The 19427-nt window shown below is 47.5% G+C and overlaps 1 protein-coding gene across 1 annotated transcript in view; it reads right to left on the bottom strand.

The window, feature by feature from the left end:
- Positions 1–19427, bottom strand: part of LOC147012052 (arf-GAP with dual PH domain-containing protein 1-like) — a 111838-nt gene that overhangs the window by 87647 nt on the left and 4764 nt on the right. The window lies entirely within an intron of this gene.

The following is a 19427-nucleotide window of genomic DNA, read 5'->3' as shown; positions in this document are numbered from 1 at the left end:
CCCCTCGCTCACTGATTGGACGGCAAAAAGTGGGCGTGTGTCGTTTTTGATCCGTTTTTGAAGCACAAAATCCGTGATTTTGTACACGCTGTTCGGCGCGCGCCCTGCACGAGTCCAACACTGGTACCCACAAGCGGCGCAAGAACGGTGGCGATGCGACGGTTGCGAGGCGGTTGTGGTGAAGCGGCGTTGTGGTTGGTGGTTGATGTTGTGACTGGTGGTGGTAACAATGGCGGTTGGTCCAAATTAAAGATAGTAAAAGAAAAACGGCTATCCTGAAGAGTCGCAGCACGCATAAATGACATGTATTCCCACTAGACAACGGGTTTGGGCCTAACTACACATGTACTTACCGAAATACCTCACCTAAGGGACCTGAATGGTGGTTTGCGAATTTGGTAACCACAACACTACCCCCTCCCCTTTTTACAGACTCGTCCCGAGTCGTCTAATTTTTGTGTGCCATCATGTGTAGTTTTCCCCTAGTACATTTTACCTACGGATCCCTGAGTGCGACATTCATGGTATTCGTGTCCCCAAAATAAATAACCTGAGGGCTGCGTAACTACCTAAACAAACTCACTCACACGGACGACTTAAATAAAATTGCCGGCGCTAAGACAAACATGCCGGGGGCGCACTCATATTTACAGTACATCTTAACCTTAACTTACAAATTTTACACTAAACCATGGCCCAGGATCCATGAACTCTGCAAAAAGAAAAGCAGTTAGCAAGGAGCCAGGCTGCTCGCATGCAGTCTCTGGCTCAAAACAATGCAGGTGACAGGGAACGTGGCTGGCTGCTCACACGCAGTCCAAGGCCTTCCCTTTTGAACTGAACGCAGTGAACCACAACGGTGCATGGGCTGCACAAACGCAGTCTCCGTGCCAGCTCAAGTGGCACACGCAATGAGCACAACGAATGGATGCATGAATGGATGGACGCAAAACACGGTGCACGGGCCGCCACTGCAGGCCCGTGTTGTAGCTGCCAACGGGGCAGTTCTTGCAGCTTGCAAACTGTTGCCTTGATCCTGGCGCACATGGCAATGAACAGGGGGGGGGGGCAAAGCAAAATTGAACGGGGCTGGTGAACAGGGGCAGTGGGCATGGCATGGCAAAGGCAGCAGGCAAACACAGCCCGCAGAAGAAGGCCGCTGCAGGCAAACACAGCCGGCAGATGAACTGGCCGGCACAGGCCTTGAAGTACCACAGCTGCAGATGATCCGGCCGGCACAGGCCTTGCAGCAAAACACGGCCAGCCGATGAAGTTGGCCAGCCTTTGCCGTTCAGTGGAGGTTGGTGGAGGGAGTGCGGTGGTGCTGGCCACTTGGAAGGCGGGCTCGGACCTACCTACCTGTCTCCCTCCCACCTATCGCCTTTGCCTGTCACTGTACATACCCACTCCCTTAATTTGTCAAACCCCAATTTAGCCCCAACTTATTATTTTTTTTTATATTTTTACTCCCCCACTATAAATCGTCCCCTAACCCCCTTTATCATCCTTGTTCAGCTAACCTATCCTGTCACCTAGCCTACTCCCAACCCCTACGTTCCTTTCCCGGAGGGGAATAAGGGAGAGCTAGCGTCCCGTGTCGAGGCCCAACGAAGCCTCAGAATGGCCTCCCCAGAGTTCGGCGATCTAACCCAAAGTGGGTCCAGCGGCCCACAACGAGAGCGAGGGGATGGATGGTGCGGAGGGGTACATCTCCTAATCTACCCTATCCATTTAACAGTTAAACTACCCCGGGGCTTTCAACAAGCGCCTCTCGCTTAAACTATTGGTTCTAACAACCCAGATTCCCGTCGCCTGTGTTGGTGTCCTTACAATTTCGGGCCTCGCCCCCCAATTTTCTCTCCGTGCCCTCACACGGTCTCCTGGCTGGGACACGTGGCTCCCTTTGGCAGGCACGACCCTCTGCCGAATCTCCCGCTATGGCACCCCCGGGCACTACACTGCCTCCGAGCCTACCAGCTCCCTAACACCAGGGAGTGCCCCCCATGGCACCTCCCCTGAAACGCACACGTGGCAGGCCGGCCTCCCGGGCCCCTTTCCGAGGGTCACCCGTGCCCACAACACTGCCCACGCGGCTAATGGCGCCCCGGGCCCCCGCACCAAGCAGGCGCACCCGTGCCCACTACGCTATCCCGGCCCCCCGTGGGCCCTTGGCCTACCACGGCCGACTAGCCTGGTGCCCGGGGTACCCACTCAGCGATACTCACCTTTCGCAGCCACGCTCCCAACCCGTCAACAGGGCTCCTGCACCCCTCCAAACGGGTTTCGAGCCTACATTCACACCAACAACAAAACGACCTCCATTTTTCAATTTGACTAACCCAGCTAACTCACTCTACACTGACCCCGGGGTCCCTTGGGTGGGAGTCACTCCTCCCCCCAATCACTCATCGCACCATGCATTCCCCATTCACTCCACACACACAGACCCGCTGGCCTCACTCACTCATGTCTCCACCTCACGACTCACCAAGCACATGCTTCCACTTCACTCACCAACTCTTCAACACACACACCGCTGAACTCTGCCATCCTTCTATCTGCATCCCCGAACTAACTCGTGCTCCCACGTCGTCCCTTACACTATAGCACGTTCCTTTTAACCTACGTAGCTAAGCTACGTCCCCTCTACACATTCACAAGTCTGTCCATGTCCTCAAAATAAATCATTTTATTTCCCAACCTAAATCTGGCTACAATCCCTCTAACTAATCCATTCCACGGACTCCATGAGGACTTACCCCTGCCCCATGAAGTCGGTCTAGCTAAGCTAACCCTTCCCCCTAACTAGTTTCCATCCTGTGCCCAGGTAAGGGGGTCTTCCACCCCTTGCCCAGGAATCCTGTGCACCCGAAAGTGAGGCTTGCTTTTTTTTTTTTTACATGCGCAGCGCCAGCGCGGCAACTCGCGCACTTTGCACCTGCCCGTGACGTCATGCAGCTGCACGTGTTCCTCGTCCCTCTTTGGACGGTTCCATCCGGCAGAGATACCCCTCCTGCCGGATTCCAACCCCACGTGCAGCCATAGTCCGGGAGCCAACCTGTGTACGAGGCTGTTTTAGGGTTGGACCTTACAGCCTCTGCAATAAAATTTTACACCCCCAGGATGTTTAGATATATGTTTGCAGTTCATGAAAACCAATGTTGGCAATTCATAAGCTCTTGCGAAAAATTTTGGCGGACGTTTTTGTTTGAGGAAGATTTGAAAAATTTGATAAAACAGCAATTGTCAATAAAATTTCTAAAAAAATTAAAAAATCACATTCATGAAAAATAAATGTGAACTAAATGTAAGAAATCAATCAGTGCATTGTAAAATGACAAAAAAAAATTGCCTTTGTGGAAGTAAACCTCGTAAAAGTACATAATTTTGTGAAAAATGCCTTAAAAATAACGTTTTTTGAAGATGGCCTTTAGAACTTTTCTTATCATAGGCAGATGCTGCATTAGAATACTAATTTCTCTTAATGTGATATGAACATGGTATCCATGGCTAATTAAAACAGCAAATTTGAGTGAGTTCTATCAATTTTTAAAGAGAAAATTAACATTTTTGTCAACCAAAGTTACCCCTACCCCCAAAATCCTCTTACTCTATTGAACACAGTTCGGTTAAGGTTTGCTGGATCCAGGTTGGGTACTTCACAGTTCACTCTTCCAAAGGAAAATTCAATGGTGTTTGGAGTGACATGGCCCTGGAGCAGACATACAACAATGAAGGGAAGACATCTCTGTTCAAAGGCATATCTCAGGCACCAGCTGCTCGAGATAAATATGTGAAAACAGCACCATTTCTCACAGCTGTATCAGAGAACATAAAGTCTATGGCTAATCTAGGCCAACAGGAATCTACTCATCATGGAGAAACACATAAGCAGGCAACAGAAGAACATATGCATGTTGAGGAGATCAAGAAAGTGATATGCCAGCAGATGATAAACCCATTCCAGTGTAACAACCAAGTGGATCTGCTCAATAGAGCAACTGGTGAGAAGGATGCTTCAAAAGACTTGGTCCATGCTCAAGCTAAGGGCATGGAAGCCATTATGAAAGCAGAAGAGGTGGTCTCTATTAAGATTGAACCACTGAAGCTGGTAACTTTCTCCTCACAGAAGAAATCAAAACCATCAAGGAAACAGAGTTTAATCAGGATCTATCAAGATGAGACTGCAACTACACGTGTGCTGTGTTTCTATCGAGATGCCGACCCAGTCACAAGACAGATTGCATTTTCCCATGAGTGGACAGACTATCCATCATCCCTGTTTGAGGTTGATCCACGCTTAGCACAGGGGTTTGTAATGCGCAAAGGCAACAAGTCTGATTTCGTGGCAGTGCTAATTGCTGAAGCTGAGCAGGATGTTGTTTTACAGCTGCCATCATTACCACAGAGTGACCTATACACAGTTTATCTGGTAGACACAATGGCATTTGTAAATAAATACCAAAAAATGGGTGCAAAAACATTTGGTGAACTTCCCCAGCTGTATCTTCGCAAGCTCCTGCAGTTGAAACCTGAAATGTGCAACTGTGTCAACATCATTGGTGATCAGTATGATTTTGATGATAGCCATACTTTTAAGGGTGATGAGCAGCAGAGGAGAAACCAGACAGACCAGGCAAGACAATTCTCACCATCCAAGAGTCTTGAAATTCCGGACTGGAATTTACTCATGAAGAATCCAAGAAATAAAGGAAATCTTCAGAACTTCATTGGCACTTCCCTTTGTGAGAGTCCTGAAGCTATTCCGGATGGAGTGACCATCATTCTTGGTGGTATGATGGAAAACAAAGGTCACACTCTTTCCATCACATCAGCATCAAGTTCAGTTCTGGACTTACCTTGTGAAGAACATGAAGAGGCAGACACAAGGATTATTGCTCATCTTGCATATTGTGTGGAATATCTTGATCACCATCGAGCTGTTGTGCATGCAACAGATACAGACATAATTATGCTGTGTATATATCACTTCTGCTGCTTGAACACATTGCAAGAACTCTGGATACAACGGCAGAATCAATACCTACCTATTCATGAGCTGGTAGAAGTGTTGAGCAAGAAGTACCAGAAAATCCTCTTGATGTCGCAGCTACACTTCTGTGCACATATGTGTTGTGTGGATGTGACACAGTGAGCTACCCATTCAGAAGGGGAAAAGAAGAGGTCAGGTCAGGTATGGGAGCATGTGCCAGAACAGCGCGTCGCTGCGTCCACTTTCCGCCGGTACTCCAGGGGCCTCTGTCTGGCCATCCCCCAGGCAGATGCCAGGCCCATCCCCATCTCCTTGAGATGATGGTCAACCTGCTGCAACCATGAGGCACGTGGTCGGCCCACTGGCCTCCTCCACTCATGAGACTCCCTCGCTGAGAGAATCTGGTGAGCAGGATCAGCGTCAGGAAAACGAGCCACATGTCCATACAGCCGCAGCTGACGCTCACGGACTATGCAGGTAACAAATCTCATCCGAGTCTCTCTCAGCAACCGCTCGTTGGACTCAAAATCCGACCAGCGATAGCCAAGGATTCTTCGAAGAGACCTGGTACCAAAGGAATTAAGTCTCCGTCTCAGATCCTTGGTCAAAGTCCAAGTCTCGCACCCATAGAGCAAGACTGGAAGTACCAAGGACCTGAAGACTCGGACTTTCGTCCTCCCGCACAGGTACCGGCAGCGCCACACCCCATGATCCAGTAAATCCATGACTCCCAGGCCCGACCCAGACGTCTATTGACCTCCGGCTCACAACCTGCGGAGACATGAATATCACTGCCAAGGTAAGTGAATCTATCCACGACCTCAACATCCTCACCACAAACAGACACAGACAGGACAGCAGCATCCAAGATGTCACCGAAAGCCTGGATCTTAGTTTTGACCCAAGAAATCCGTAATCCCAACGGCTCCGACTCCTCATTCAGCACCTCGAGGGCCCCCAAGAGGATGTCTAAAGTCTCCGCAAAGATGACTGCATCATCTGCAAAATCAAGGTCCGAGATCTTGACATTGCCAAACGATGCACCGCAACTTTATCTCTCCGACATCCTCCCTAAAATCCAGTCCATACAAGTGCTGAAAAGTGTGGGGGCAAGTACACATCCCTGACGAACTCCAGTAACAACTGGAAATAAGTCAGAGATGGTACCACCACACTCCACAGCACTCTCAGTACCAGAGTAGAGTTCAGACATCAGATCGATCAGTTTCGGTGGCACCCCACGAAGACCAAGAATCCTCCAGAGGACATCCCGATTCACTGAATCGAACGCTTTACAGAGATCAACAAAGGCTGCAAGCAGCCCCTGCCGAAACTCTCGTCTGCGTTCGGTGAGGACACGAAGTGCAAGGATACGGTCAATCGTTGACCTCTTTGGTGTAAAGCCTGACTGCTCTGGACGCTGGTGCTCAAGCAGATGGTGGCGAACCCTATCAAGAATTATCCGAGCAAAGACCTTGCCCGGCACTGAGAGCAGCGTGACCCCTCGGTAGTTGTTGCAGTCTTGGCGATCACCCTTCCCTTTCCAGAGAGGGACAACAAGGCCCCTCTTCCAGTCAGTTGGGATGATGCCTGTGTTCCTGTGAAAAGAAGAGCGGCACAGGTTTCTCTGGGACTGATAGGAAACCTTCCCCACCTTGTTGATTTTGGAAGAGATAGTGAAATGGCAGCAACAGAATGTGTCATTGATGAGGCCAGAGTATACTGGACTGCTCTGCATGGCCAAAAAGGGTTCAGCTGTTTGGATACCCTCAGGCAGCATATGTTTGTCTCTTCAAAATTAGACCTTAGGTCACTGCCAGCAACAGAAGATGCGTTTTACTTCCTTGTTTTAAGAGCATTGTATCAATTGCTTCTGTATAGACGTGCACATCTCAGTGACCGAGCACTTCCCCCAGCCACAACATTTGGCAGAACCCTTATCAATGGAAAACTGGTCCCAATTCTCATGTCTAAGCCAGCCAAGCCAAACAGACAAAACGGTGTCTTGCATGTGCAAATTATCCAAATGTCTGAAACGATGTTCATGCAAAAAGGCTGCTGTGCCTTGCTGAGTGACATGCATATGCCTTGGTCAGAGAGGTTCATGTGGTGGAGTTGTTTCAGAGTGACTCTTCCTCTGAAGAGGATGTTTCATGTCACAATATTGTGTTAATCCATTTCTAATTTTATCTTCCTTAAAACCATGGCATGTAAAAGTATGTTCTTGTTCCTGACCCCATTGATAGTCAAGCATTTCTGAGTTACATAAATCTTTTGTTGTTTGACATATAACCTTGTCAATTGTAGGTAGGTTAAATCTACACCAATTGTGATATAGGAAATGAACTCCTCTTTAATATGAGGGGTCATTTGTGTATATAGGTTTAGTGGTTATGATTTTAGGACAATATGAATTACCCCTACCCCCATCCTACATCTTCGCTTTTGCCAACATTTTGTTATCAGAGGGGGCTCGCAAAAGTGTTGACTGTGTTGTTGCGCAAGAGTTTCACCATTGCCAACATTGGTTTTCATATACTCAAAGGGTGTCTCTTTATGAAAATCAACACAAAAATTTTATAGCAGACCGGGCAATTTTTTTTTAATTTTGATCGGTTGGCTCCCGGACTACCATGACGTCACCGTGCGCAGAAAAAAAAACACAAGCCCCACGTCTCGAGGGGTTCCCCACGCGAACACATGTGCTTTGCCCGTTGGAGCTCAACACACACGATCGCGTGGAGAACCCGTCCGGTCCAAATCCGTTTACCTGCCTAAACTTTGTCCGTCCGCGGGATCGGCAAATCCACCGCGTGCGTTTCCGGACCGGGACTTCACTCTCGCAAGCGAGCACGTGGCGGTCTCGTGCGTTGCACAGCACGAACCGCGTGCTCACTGCTGGGTGAACCCGGCACGGTCCCCGAAACAACTACAGCCGCTACTCGGCTTTCGTTCCTCCCATGTCGCCGTCTCCGTCTCCATTCCACACACGCATACCTGCGTGTTACGACGCACACAGTCCACACCATCACATTCACACGGGGAGACGCGGCTGCGTGCTCCCGCATGCCAACCGACATCTCCCTCACATACCGCTCTCTCACACACACGGTCTCCCTTGCACACAGCGACCTTGCACACGGCCGTTCACTCACGCATGCAGGGGCACTCACCCGCGGTGCCTCATCCACACACCGTGCCCCACTCATACACGCGGGAGCACTCAACCGCGGTGCCTCATCCACACACGCGGGGGAACTCAACCGCGGTGTCTCATCCATACTCCGTGCCTCACTCACACACGCGGGGGAACTCACCCGCGGTACCTCACTCATACACACGGCGACACTCAAACACGCGGTCTCTTCCACACACGGTGCCTCACCCACACACGCGGGGGCACTAACCCGCGGTGCCTCACTCATACACCGTGCCTCACTCACACACGGTGCCTCATCCACACTCGGCGTGCTGGGAAGCACGCACTCCGGCACAATCGCCACCACACCAATCACACACGGGGTCGCTTCCACACACGGGGACGCACTCACACCTTGCACCACACACACAGGGACAACCACACTGGGGATTCGTGTCCCCACAAGGGTCTCCGGGGCCTCTATACCCCCCAAGCTTTCCGTGCACCCGTCCACAGCACTCCTCTCAACCTCGCAAAGCACGACCGAACTCACCTGGTCGTGACTCGCCTCAAGGGGGCATACTCCCTCCCCTCGTTCCTGGAGGAGGCCATCCAGGTGCTCGCACTGGGTCTCCACCCAGTCCACCAGCTCACCCCCCTTATCCTCCACTACCTCCGTGTGTGTGTGTGCGTCACTTACCCCGTCCTCACCGTGCAGTCTCTCCTCTATCGTTCCCTTCCCGGCTACCGTCACTGCCAACTCTTCACCCTTTACCTCCCTTGTCTCCACTATTATTTCCGTTGTCGTCACCTCGTGTCTCGTCTCACACGTTTTGGTCTCCCCATTTAATTTTTCCCTTTTGGTCACCGTCGATTCCTCTGTCACGACCCTCGCCCAACACGCCCCCCGAATTATTTTTTCACCCGCCTCCACCGCGGGCCTGTCAGCCGTTGCACCCCCTTCCAGCTCGTTTGCTCCCACACGTGGAGTCGCCATTCCCAGCTCCCTGGTCACAGCCTTCATGCCCGCCTGCAGGCATCGGCCCATGTTCTGCGTCTCACCCCGTAGTTCTTTCATTTCTTTTTTCATTTGCTGTGTATTCGCATCCATCGTCGTTTTCACTTCATTTGTATTTGTATCCATCTTTTCATTCATGCCTTTCATTTCGTTTTTCATATTCGCATCCATTTTTTCGATCATTTTCGCATTCATCTTTTCGTTCATTGCCGCCAGCATGGCGCATAGCTGGGCCATGTCGGATGCACTCAGCTGAGCCGTTTCGGCAAGGGTTGGGGAAGGGTTTTGGTGGAGAGGGGGGGGGAGGTGTCATACACCGCGGCCGCTGCCGCACCCATTTCGGGCTCTGGGTTCAGTTGGGCGAGTCCGTGTTCCTGCACAATCAACATTTCCTGCTCGGGGATTCCATCCTGGACCATGGATTCTACACATTCTACATCCATTTCTAATACCCCCGGCTCCCGCTCGCCTTGAGACGCCATCTTGCTTCTCGTGAAGGGTTAATTTCGCTCGCTCGTAATTTGGAGGGAATCGGGGGTCGCTTCTCTCACCCCTGGACCGATTCCCGTGAATTTAGCCGGAGACAGGAGAGCCTGTTTTCCTGCTCTCCAATACCAGGGCCGCGAGGAGGGCGATGGATTTGTATCGCACGACCTGACACCAGTGTTGCGGATTCGCGCCCGCCGGCGTGCGAACGGCCACGTAACTCGAATCACCGCACGTCGCCCACCGGACGGACAATCCAGTCGTGACCCTCTCGGACTAACGCCGGGAACCAGTCACGGGTGGACCTTTCGGTCTCACCGCGATCGAGCCAATCAGCCCCCGCGTGGGATAGGGTTGCTCGCCAAATTCGACCTACCTAAGTACCCACGCGGAGGGTAGACCGGGCGATCGCACCTCGCCGCAGGTCGACTTCGGACACGGGCCACTTAAGCGACCCGTTCCGTACTATCGGGATAACCGAGCGGTGTTATTCGTCGACCTCGACGGTTCGATTAATTATCGGGCGTATTCAGCCCACTACCAACCCTTTACTTGAAGCAAGATGAGGATTCAATGAAGGAAATGACGAAGCGAAGCGGGAAACAGTTCAACACAAAAGCACATTTATTCGCGATGAACGGAAAGCACACATATTCAATTACACCAAAAGCACATGTAAAAGAAAAACACAATTCAATTTACACAAAAAGCAAATGCGACAATGCAGATCTAATATCGATTACACGAGCACACGGCAACACTTATACAATTTTACTTCACAGACGGCGCCGACAACACATACCCAAAACCAAGGAAAAGAATACCCTCAAGGATGAGGCGGGCCTGAGGCCGAGACCGGGTCGGGCCTACCCGTCTGGTGATGAGACGCGGAGCGGCGATGGTGCCTCAACTCCGCGGGCCTCGCGGGCAGTGTCTGGTAGGAGGTGGGAAAGGGGCCCCCTTGGTCGCACTATCTCAGCGCGGGGGGAAACAGGAGGGGGTTGCTGATGCTCGGGGTATAGAGGATTCCTATTGTCCCGCGACGAGCGTCTCCACCTCGGCCAGGTCGCGCTGTCGGCCTCCCTGGGGTGCAGCTCCCTGCACGACGCGAGCACCCCCTCGTCTGCCCTCGCCGCCTCTCCACAGCTCCGTCCCCTCCGTTCCGACTCCAGCGCACACGACGACCAGCTCCTTCTTGCCAACTCCACCGCCCGCAAAGTCTTGACTCTCTGTTCCCTCTCAACTCTACTACTCTCTGGACTGACGAACACGGTCGCTTTTTATCAGCCCCGTAGCTTCGCCCTCTCATCTTTGACCCCCTCCCTTCGACCTTTCACCTCGCTCCCCATTGGCCCGAGAAAAAGTGGGCGTGAATGCTTTTTGATCCATAAATTTGCATGTATCGATCGCCCTCCAACGCCCTGGGGGCGGGGCCAATTCGCCCCTCGCTCACCGATTGGACGGCAAAAAGTGGGCGTGTGTTGTTTTTGATCCGTTTTTGAAGCACAAAATCCGTGATTTTGTACACGCTGTTCGGCGCGCGCCCTGCACGAGTCCAACACCGGTACCCACAAGCGGCGCAAGAACGGTGGCGATGCGACGGTTGCGAGGCGGTTGTGGTGAAGCGGCGTTGTGGTTGGTGGTTGATGTTGTGACTGGTGGTGGTAACAATGGCGGTTGGTCCAAATTAAAGATAGTAAAAGAAAAACGGCTATCCTGAAGAGTCGCAGCACGCATAAATGACATGTATTCCCACTAGACAACGGGTTTGGGCCTAACTACACATGTACTTACCGAAATACCTCACCTAAGGGACCTGAATGGTGGTTTGCGAATTTGGTAACCACAACAATATATATATATATATATATAAATATATATATATAAATATAAATATATATATAAATATATATATATATATATAAATATATATATATATATATATATATATATATATATATATATAAATATATAAATATATAAATATATATATAAATATATAAATATATATATATATATATATATATATATATATATATATATATATATATATATATATATATATATATATATATATATATATATATATATATATATATATATATATATATATATATATATATATATATATATATATATATATATATATATATATATATATATATATATATATATATATATATATATATATATATATATATATATATATATATATATATATATATATATATATATATATATATATATATATATATATATATATATATATATATATATATATATATATATATATATATATATATATATATATATATATATATATATATATATATATATATATATATATATATATATATATATATATATATATATATATATATATATATATATATATATATATATATATATATATATATATATATATATATATATATATATATATATATATATATATATATATATATATATATATATATATATATATATATTTATATATATAAATATATATATATATATATATATATATATATATATATATATATATATATATATATATATATATATATATATATATATATATATATATATATATATATATATATATATATATATATATATATATATATATATATATATAAATATATATATATATATATATATATATATATATATATATATATATATATATATATATATATATATATATATATATATATATATATATATATATATATATATATATATATATATATATATATATATATATATATATATATATATATATATATATATATATATATATATATATATATATATATATATATATATATATATATATATATATATATATATATATATATATATATATATATATATATATATATATATATATATATATATATATATATATATATATATATATATATATATATATATATATATATATATATATATATATATATATATATATATATATATATATATATATATATATATATATATATATATATATATATATATATATATATATATATATATATATATATATGGGTCAAACGGGACAATGCGTTGTGTGAATCTCATAGTTAGGTCTGATTATATATTTTTTCTCTATTCCTGAGGTAAATCCAAGCAATGGGTCCTCGCCAGGGCCGGCGAGCGCTTCGCTCGGACACCCAACTGTAAAAACCACGGTCGCGCCCTTCGCTGTGGGAAGGGGTCCTCGCAAAGGCCGGCGGGCACTGCGCTTGGACACCCACCTGTAGAAAACGCGGCTGCACCCTTCGCTGTTAGAATGCGTCCTCACAGAAGACCAAAAGGAACAAAACACAAAGTGCCCACGCTGCACAGAATCTGTGCAGCGTAGCAGTAATTTCCACCCATTGGGCTGAAGAGATAGGAAGGATAACCAACACGATGGCGTGCTGTAGGAATGCCGTGTTAAGGAAATAGAAGGAACAACACACCAAATACTAACAACGTATAGTACGTATGCAGCACACTCTTTTCAACCCATTTCTGAGTCTAATAATAATAATATCTTCTTCTTCAATCCGAATCTCCATCTATTAATTTTATCTGTCCTCTTTTCAATCCAAATTTCCATTTAATACTTATATCTATCTTCTTTTCAATCCAAGGCTACATCTAATAATTATATCCAATCATTTCCCTCAATTCCTGGCACAGATCATGGCCTGCACTGCACACACCACCGCTTTTGATAAATGACCGCATACTCAATGACGGCAGACCCACGCGAAGCCCCGGGGTAATTTATTACCGCACACAGAGCAGGGCACGAATGACACAGATCAGGGCTGGCACCCCGTACACCACCGCTTTTGATGAATGACCACATGCTCAATGGCGGCGGACCCACGCGCAACCACGGGGTAATTTATTATCGCACACAGAGCAGGGCGCGAGTGGCACACATGTGTCTGCGCTTGTTCGGGTCTGCGCATGTGTTGCCATAGCATCTTACCGTGGGGCTTCGCTGACCACCGAGGCCACGGGTGTCTCCCACTGATGGCAAACGTCCTTTTGCCTCTCAGCCCGGCGAGGCTGCAGCCAGGCAGAGGCACGCTGTACGGCTTGGGCTGCATGGCTTACAGACAGGCAGCGTATTGACTGGCACTAACCGCCGGTCGCCGTGGATGGCCCGGGAGTTCGGTGCAGGACAATTCATGTTACGATGCTCGGAGCGAGCCGATTCCGCAGCTTGGAACCATCTAGCCGGAAGTAAAGTGGAGCCGCTTCCGGCCATCACGGCTGGGCTGTGTGCTGGCCAGGGCCAAACGAGAGCGCCCGATTCAGGTGACGACTCCGCTTCGGGTCGTCACCCCCGCCCGCACCACAGGGTCTTCAAAAGGACGGGTCGCGGGGCTGTCTGTCATTGTCTTTCCTGCTCAGCGTCCCTTATCTGCAGAATCCGCCTTCTTCACCGCCTTGCCGCTGACTCCACCCATCCACCCACTGGCTTCTGATTCCGCCCAAAGTCCTTCCTTCACGCCTGTCGGTCACTCCCCATTCCCTGGATTGACGCTTAGCTGCTCGAAGTGCTACGAAGCGGGAGATGACGCGCCAGCTGTCAGGAAGGTTTCGCCAAACGGAGCATCCCCCTAAAACGTACTGGTGGCGCAGTCGGTCAATCGTGCAAGGTATTGTGAGACCGTTAGTCTCATCTCCTCTCCTCTTTCTTCTCATCGACTCCTTTCATCGGGGTATGTGTGTGTGTGTGTGTGTGTGTGTGTGTGTGTGTGTGTGTGTGTGTGTGTGTGTGTGTGTGTGTGTGTGTGTGTGTGTGTGTGTGTGTCATGGCGCCTGTCCTCATTTAAGTTAAGAGTGCATAATAATTATATCAGGATAACTCTGCTCTGTGTCTGCTTTTGTAAGTTGCTTGTATTGTCACACCACACTTTTCTTCCTATCCCTGCTTACACACAACAATAAACTACATTCACTGTGCCACATATTTTTCCTCACCTGCCTGTAATAAATCCTTTAGTAGAAATGATCCCAGCTCATTTTTAGCTCGCCTGTTCGAAGAACAGAGAGCTATAGCGATACCCCCGGCGTGAGCATGTGGGTGAGCGTGAAAATGTTAAAGTTTTTGGTGCAAGTTATTTTTTCCTTTCTAATGTTTTTATCTACCACACTATTTTTAGCTCGCCTGTTCGAAGAACAGAGAGCTATAGCGATACCCCCGGCGTGAGTGTCAGCGTGAGCGTGAAAATGTTAAAGTTTTTGGTGCAAGTTATTTTTTCCTTTCTAATGTTTTCATCGACCACACTATTTTTTATACGTATTATGTGATACCAGCGTATTATGTGATACCGGTCGTCCGTCCGTCTGTTCCTGTCCGCACTCTAACTCCAAAAGTTTTCAACTTTCACATTTCATATTTGGTACATAGGTACAGACTGTGGAGACGGTGTGTCGCGACATACGTTCGTCATCTAAAGTGGTTGCCATGGCAACCAGGATGCTGTTTTCCATCCGTTCCTGTTCGCACTCTAACTCCCAACACTACATATTACTTTTTCTTTTAGATGCATTTCTCATGGCAAGGCAAGTACCATCAAATTCGGACCATTGAGCGCATCGTTATATAAGCCGCATCCCCTAAATTAAAAAAAAAATCTGGAATTTAAGCACACACAAGCCGCACTGGTTTATAAGCCTCAAATATTGCACAAAAAAACCAAGCGCAAAAACGTCCGAAAATTAGCCACAAAAAGTGATCGATCTTGCTTTGAGTCTAATCTGCACAGTGGAAACACCCCAACCATCCACTGTCTGTGTGTTAACCCAGTCTTCAAGTTCGTCTTCCAGTTCGGGCTATCGGCATTTCCTACCTCAGAAAGCCTTTGTTGACTTTTTGCAGCGAGAAAGTTCACCCCTCCGAGTTTTGAATTCCTCGTGTGGACCTCTTGTTTACTGATTACAATATACAAATACATATATTGCTTTAAAATTATTTGGATCAGACTTCACTGCAATGCTTTATAAAAAATATTATTAGACTAGTCTTTTATAGACGAAAAACGATAAATGTATAAACAGGCGAGCATTGGGTGGCTTTGACACCACTCTGGTTGTCTTTACTTTCATTGATCCAGCATGGTCCGTGTCCTAGCCTAGCCAGGACTTTATTTCCAATGATCCTTTCCTTTTAGCCGGTACGTCCTTGGCAGTGTCGCTCAGCTGCGTCTGATCCAGTTCGGACAAGGCATACCGAGGGCGTGTCACCTGGTAATTAGATCACGTGATTATTTTTTAGGTAACCGGATAAACTAAATGGAGGACCCTAAGTCACGTGGTTGAGTTATTGGCGTTCACGGTTGGTTAGCGACCCGCCGCGTCAAGGAATTATCCGTGTGCGATGGCCTGCAATCCCGGGAATTCGAGATAGTTTCCCCCCCTCTGGTGGTCTTCTCACCTGACCCCTGGCCCGCATATGCATATGCATATGCATATGCATATACATATACATCTCAGAGGCACCTCCTGACTGTTATAGTGAGCATCGCCACAGATTATGTATCACACGGTAAAACTGCATAATCCGCACAGACCAACCATCCGTCTGTCACCCAGACGATTGTTCTTGCTAATGCAAACCATTTAACCATAAGGCATGTGATGTGATCGTCAGGAAAATCAAAACATGTGGAGTGTGACCAGCACTCCGCTGATCCCCATTAGACACAGACTAATGGTGTCGGACTGTATCGCTAAAGCAAAGCAAAAAAGGCAGGGGGTGTGTCTCAGAGCCAGAGCCCGTTTTGAAACAAGGTACATATGGTGCATATTCAACTGCGCCAGATAGGACTTCTTGCTTTGCTTTTTGCAAAGCTACAAGAGCTGGAAGCTGTTGTGTTACAAATTTGGAAGTCTTGCGCACACAGACAGACTCCCTGTAGCTTAGTTATTTCGGTAAGTATGTGTTTATAGTTAGGGCCCCCTAACTGTGTCTAATGGGAATTACATGTGTGCGCTGCAGAGATTCGTTTACAATAACACGCCTTCACCTTGCTTCCTCACACCGACGCCTTTGTCTACGTGCATTCGACCACGTACGTGGGCGGAGATTTCCATCGCCTCAGACCGGGACTCCGCCCAGGAAGGCAGGGGCGTGCCCCTTGTCCAATCAGGCCACAGAAGGCGGTTTTCCCACGACACGCCGGCCAATGGGGGGTTGAAATGGCCAGAGAGGGCGGCTTTCCCACGACACGCCGGCCAATGAGGGTAGACATGACCACAGAAGGCGGCTTTCCCACGACACGCCGGCCAGTGAGGGTAGAGATGGCCACAGAAGGCGGCTTTCCCACGACACGCCAGCCAATGAGGGTGGAGGCCACCTCAGAGGGCGATTTTCCCACGACATGCCGGCCAATGAGGGCGGAGGCCGCCTCAGAGGGCGATTTTCTGACCCTGGACAAGAAGGAAATATAAAAGGAACGCCAGGCTGGGAGCGTTGGTTGTGGTTGGTCGTCTTGGTTGTCACCTGGTTGTCGTCTTGGGGTCGTGGTGGTCATAATCATCGTGTTGCGGGTTCGAGTCCCGCCGAGCTGGATCATCGTCGCCTCTGATCTTCTCCTTGGCCGTGATCGATTGGTGTGCGGCCGGTTGGAGAGCGCGGTGCCCGGTGCTTGGAGCGGCGTCGTGTTGCGGGTTTGAGTCCCGTCGAGCCGGATCGTCAAGGGCCACACGAAGTGGACAGTACCAAGCGCAGGCTCTGGTCTCAGCTCCCTTTCCTCGAGCTGGAAGACTTCAATAAAGACCATTGGGGTCCATTTCTGTGTGTCTGTGTGTGGGCCCGTCTTTAAGTAGCAACTGTGCACGTGCTTTGCTGTACATTATTCGCATTCCTTATAGTCGGTTTAACTCTGCCCTTTATGTGTCCCTTCCCCCTATTGTAAATAAATATTCATTTTGTTGAATGTTTCAGCTCGTCTTTGTCCTTTCCTTCATTGGCTTAGCACGGTGCGTGTTGGGGAATTTAAAAGGCCGTTGTTGCCGTAGTTGTGTGCATTTGGACTGACGGGACCTCGGTAACCATCCGCTCGGGTCACACACTGGTCGAGCACTATTACGGCTCGTCCCGTTTGAGCTCCGTCGAAGGTGTGAATACTCGGTAGTTCGCCACGTGGGCCTCGAGGTATTTTGAAGTTTGGCAAATAACCCTGTACCCACACGGTTTATTTATTGACGATTCACAGTCTTGTAAGGGACTGTAAGGGTCTTGTACCTTCGGAGTTATCCGAGGGTAACGATCTGAATTCCGGGTGTTCGGTGGAGCCGACTCTACTGCTGCATCTAGCGGTCGTGCTCGTAGCCGATACCCGGCCCACAACAGTAGCAGCGACTTGCATCTTTTATGCTGCGTACAATCCCTTCGTTATTGATAAAGTTGTCCCCCGGATCCCTTAGCAGCTCCTCTCGTATACGTTGAGGCATCCACACTCGGGCGTGCTCCCTCTCCTTGTTCTTGATAACTAGGATCATGCTAGGGCCGATACATCTCTCAATAGTTTTCTTCTCCCTGATCCTGTATCTCCCTTGGGGCAGATCTCGCCACTTGGTTGGCTGTTGCGCTTCGCTAAAGGCACTTCTCTGGCGGTTGAAGTCTTCGCTCTTTGGCCATTGAAGGTCTTCGCTTGCTGCTGCGCTACTGCACTATACTCTTCCATTGCTGCTGCACTATACTCTTCCATGCTAGCCATGAAAAATGGGTATACGAAGGAGTTTACCAATGTTGAAATGGAATTCTCAGTGGTTCAAATCAGACCTCTATTACCTCAAGATGCCTATATTCATCTCAAAACTTATGGATCTGGGAGCATTCCCAGAGCTCTGGAGCCCTCCGAGCACAAGGTGGCTTCGAATCCCCCTTTCCTAAATGAGATGTGATGTGACAAGAGGCCAGTCAGGGGCCAGGATAGGACCAGCCAATCAGGGGCCAGGATAGGGCCAGCCAATCAGGGGCCAGGATATTGACAGTCAATCAGGGGGTAGGATATTGTCAGCCAATCAGGGACCAAGATATTTCCAGCCAATCAGGACCCAGGATAGGGCTTGCCAATCAGGGGCCAGGGTAAGTGAAGCCAATCAGGGGCCAGGATAGGGTCAGCCAATCAGAGGACAGGATAGGGTCAGCCAATCAGAGGACAGGATAGGGTCAGCCAATCAGGGGCCAGGAAATCAGGGGCCAAGACCATGTGCATATGTAATAAATAGATAAACTGATTGCACTTCCACATCAGGTTTCAGGTTCACTTGTTTTTATTTCTCCATTTTTTCATTGTAGTGAGTGACAAGTTATCACTTATTTTTGCTGCTGCTCTTCTTTTCCTTTGCTTAAGCTCATGCTTGCGTTTCCTCCTTTTTGAAGTCTCGGAATTCATTTCCTCCGCCACCTAAGTTAAAGGAGGTTATATTTTCACCCCTTTCTGTTTATTTGTGTGCAGGATATCTCAAAAAGATGTGGACGGATCCAAATGAAATTTTGTGGGCAGGTTGTGGGTCTGACAAACTGATTAGATTTTGGTGAAGATCTGAATCCAGATCCGGATCTGATAATTTTTTTTAAGTTATTCTTCACCATTGAGAGATGGGGCCAAAAACGATATAGTACTGTATAACATGATATTTCAAAAATTTATTGGGCCCAATATGTTCTCGTGGATCAGGCTTTGCATGGTGGAGGTATGTGCTCTACCGAGTGCCCTTCTCGTTTCATCTCGGATCATTCAAAATGGAGAAATTCTACAATCAAACAGTGG

This window comes from Eptatretus burgeri, chromosome 15 (assembly GCF_056783735.1).
Source record: "Eptatretus burgeri isolate ZD-2024b chromosome 15, Ebu_testis_v1, whole genome shotgun sequence".
Taxonomy (NCBI): domain Eukaryota; kingdom Metazoa; phylum Chordata; class Myxini; order Myxiniformes; family Myxinidae; genus Eptatretus; species Eptatretus burgeri.
The sequence above is the reverse complement of the archived record's forward strand: the minus strand, read 5'-3'. Positions and strand labels throughout refer to the sequence as shown.